Below are 4,084 nucleotides of genomic sequence, written 5' to 3'. Positions count from 1 at the left end.
TGCAACCTTGGATGACTTTCTTCTGTATTCTATTCCAAGATGTCTTATACGTCTGATGTACAAGGATCTTGACTACCTACAAAGTGGAGAAAGTTCAACAATAGATTCACGTCACAACTCGTATATACAAGAAGCAACAAATGAGCTCAGAGTGTTGAATGCTTCAACACCGGCTAAAACTTTTCTTTGAACTACATTTGTAATACATCTAGTTGCCAACATATGCATTACTACTCAAAGACAACTCAACTTCAGTCCCTTGCCATGCCAACCAAAGAGGAGAGCGCCAGTTCCACAACCTGCCAAGATGCAATTCCCATTGGTCAAAGCAACAAATTTTGATGGGAAGAAAGGACAGGTTCCACATAGCCATGTCAGATAGTTTGAGACCCGTTGGATTGGGGTTTTGACATTTTGCGAGTAAAATTTTTTGCAAGTTTGTGAGTTTTTCAAGAAATTTATGTGTGAATTTGTTGGAATATGAAGCCAAAGTGAGCCTAAAATGAGTGTTCTAGGTGTGTTTTATAGTCTAGTGAGTCCTAGACATGCCATGTGTCATATTGGGAGTCATCCCATATACACTGTGGCTTTCTAGAGTCTAGTGTCACACTATATAGTGTTGTACTTGTCTATTATATTAGTCAACATCAAGCTATCAATACATTGTGAGTATTTTGGTTATTGCCTTGCACTTGTACTTTCCTTCCTTTCCATTTTGCCTTTCATTACGCTTTCCATATTTCCATTCCATTCCTAGCTAGCTACCATGTCTCTTCATATGGTATTAGAGCCTTTCTTCCTAGCCCTTCCCTTCCTCCTTGCTTCTCCATGAGGTAGAGGGTGGTCGAAAAGAGAAGCTTCCCTCTCTTCTCTTGGAGGAGCTCCCCTTCCCTACTCCTCTCATTGAAGGCTTCATCAACATTGGGAATCTCCTTCAACGTTGTCTTCTCCAACTTGAGCTTTTGACACCTCTCTTCCCTTTCCTTGGTGAGCTCTTCTCCTTCCTTCAGCTACAAAGACGTCTTGGAGTGGTGTTGTTTCTGTTGCTCTCTTTGTGACCTATGGATGATGTGACGCTTCTATCTGGATCTGGAAGTAGAATCATGACTTTGTGTCTTCAGGAAGTTGTAGAGGACCTTGAGTACTACAATTTTTGTTTTACATCATTGCAATCCGAGTTTTCTATGAAAAGATATAGCTCCTGAAAAAAGTGACGAAAATTATTCCTGCGCGCGAATTTTGTTATGAAGCTCAATGATTTGATAGCCCGCCGAGCATGATGTAGCTAGCTCAACGTGGAGCTATCCATCCTCTTCATCATTGGCCTCTGATCCAGCCCACCATTTTTTCCTTCTGCCTGACATTCTCTTGGAGCTGCTACCCACAAGTTGGTGCCTATATTTTGCCCGTCATTCTCTTGGAGCTGTTGTCCTTCTACTTCTGTCTGCCATGAAGAAGTTCCATGCTGCCTCTGTCTTCCCTGCCTGTCACTTGATGTGAGCTCTTGACATTACATTGTGGTGACTCCTTCACGTGACTACTCCAAACTTTGGTGAAGACTTCCCGAGCTAGATGTGAGTTCTCCGATACTACTCTGACACACTTCACTACAATGATCTCTTTGATTAGTGCATTACATCGAGCTTGATGTAGACTACTCTACATCAACAAGTAACTTCTTCAACATTGCTTATTCGGTCGGTATCTGAAGTACTTCGCATTGATTGACTTCCCGATTGGTCGTGGTACCTGACGCTTCTACTTCGACAGTGATGACTCTCCTTCCAGCATTTCGAGAGTCATCATGTGATTGCTCCATGTAGCTACCCCATGGACTTCACTGACACATATTTTGGGGCATTCCTAACTAGCGCTTCATCGACATTGTCATCTACTCGTAGGGATGTGCACACATGTGCCTTAGCTACTTGGAGGACATCTCTTACTTCTAAGAGATCTATTTTTATTATTACTACATGCTCGATGTTATTTTGGGCTCCTCTGCCTTGGGTAGTCCCCCTAAAATGATATGTATTAAGAATTTTTTGTTTTCATTGAGTCTAAAGGTCCTCTACCTTGGATAGTCCTCCTAAAAATATGTATTAGTTTTCCTATTTTTTGGTGTGTTGCTTCCTAACATGTCTTGTTATGAAGCCAAGGGGGGGTGTACTCTGGGAGCCATATGTATTGGCTTTGATAGGTCTCATTATCAGGCCCAGCCGAGTTCCGAGATATTGGTGTATTCCTAGACCTATGAGCTGGTCATGTAGCCATGATATAACGTAAGCCTCCGAGCATGTTGAGTCTCAAGCCATGAGAGTGCTTAGATCAACCTCTGAACACGCTCAGATTTTAGCCTCTGAGTTACATGGGGTGCACATCTTGATGACTGTCATTGTCATGTTCTGTTCTTTGTTCCATTCTGGTAGTCTCTCACCTTACCTTCATGGGGGGGTGTTGGAATATGAAGCCAAAGTGAGTCTAAAATGAGTGTTCTAGGTGTGTTTTATGGTCTAGTGAGTCCTAAACATGCCAGGTGTCATATTAGGACTTATCCCGTATACACTATGGCTTTCTAGAGTCTAGTGTCACACTATATAGTGTTGTACTTATCTATTGTCTATTATATCAGTCAACATAAAGCTATCAATACATTGTGAGAGTATTTTGGTTATTGCCTTGCACTTGTACTTTCCTTCCTTTCCATTTTGCCTTTCATTATGCTTTCCATATTTCCATTACGTTCCTAGCTAGCTACCATGTCTCTTCATAATTTTATAGCTAGTGGCTAGTTATAATTCTTGCATATCACCATGCAAATATAAATGATAATAAAACCAGGAAATATATTTCATAAACATAGGAAACACTCAATGGAAACCATGGACCTAGTTCTATTAGAGGTGGATCAATAGATCACCATTAAGCTATAACAGCAAGCAAGCAGTAGCCAAGCATCATTGCATTCATGGTTGAGCCAAGCATAAATAGCTGAAACAATAGCTCGCCGGCGAGCTATAAAGAAAGGGTGCCAAAAGCTTTTTTCCCAGATGGCATTTTGGGGTTTCATGTAAAGGTACCCATGTTTGCAGTCGTTTTCAAGGTTTTTGGGCCTTTTGAGCTCACTTTTGGTGTCAAAGAGGTCAAATTGTGCATGTTCAAAAGTTTTGCTTCTTCCAAGGAATTTATACCCCTCTGGCAACATAGTTCAAGTTTTGTTTTTTTCCAACGAATTTGTACCAATGGAGCAGAGTAACGATGATCATCCGTAGGTCAAATATTTGAACATTTGTAATTTTTAGTTTTGTGGGAGATGTGTTTGTTTGTCTTAGGTCCTCTACATGTAAGAATACAAGTTGTGTGTAAAACAATATTTTAAATTTCTCCCAATGCTAAATGCATAGTTCTGCTTAAATTTTCCCATTAAAAAAAATCATTATGGTTGAGTCAAATCAATCCTGGTAGCTAGAGATCAAGGTGTTTGTGAGAGTTCTACACCATACGATCTTTAATGGCATGCCATGAGCTATAGAAAAAATTCAACAAAAACTTACAAAACTTGCAACAACTTACTTGCAAAATGCCAAGCCTTGTTGGATTGCTAGTGGCTTTGGAATGCTACCTCATGCAATGAAGAAAGAACAATTTGCAGCTACCTTTGATGGTAAGGCAATGAATTGGTTTATGAAATATGGCCTTTATAATTTTTTGCATTATGATACTTTAATAGCTACATTCCTAAATAAATTCAAAAAAGAAAAGACTTTAGAAATAGTGCTTAAGAAGCTTTGGAATATGAAGCAAAAAGACCTATTGGTGGAAGACTATGCACAACAGTTCAAAAATCTGAACCAGAGGCTAGCCGGCCCACAAAGGCCTTCTGAAGAGCAACTTGGTGGTTACTTCTGCAAAGGATTGAACAAAGAATTGCAAACTGCGGTGGCAAGAAGAGACCAATTGGCAGGTGCAAATGACATCAACAACCTAGTGGATGCAGCCAAAAGAGCTAAGAGGAGATGTGGATATCACAATAAATCAAAGAAAGGAAAGAAGAAAAAAGCCCATGACTCTGACACAAATTCAG

The sequence above is a fragment of the Dipteris shenzhenensis genome, chromosome 23 (assembly GCF_047967505.1).
Source record: "Dipteris shenzhenensis isolate YYH24624 ecotype China chromosome 23, Dip_SZ_1.0, whole genome shotgun sequence".
Taxonomy (NCBI): domain Eukaryota; kingdom Viridiplantae; phylum Streptophyta; class Polypodiopsida; order Gleicheniales; family Dipteridaceae; genus Dipteris; species Dipteris shenzhenensis.
This window is presented reverse-complemented; position numbering follows the sequence as displayed.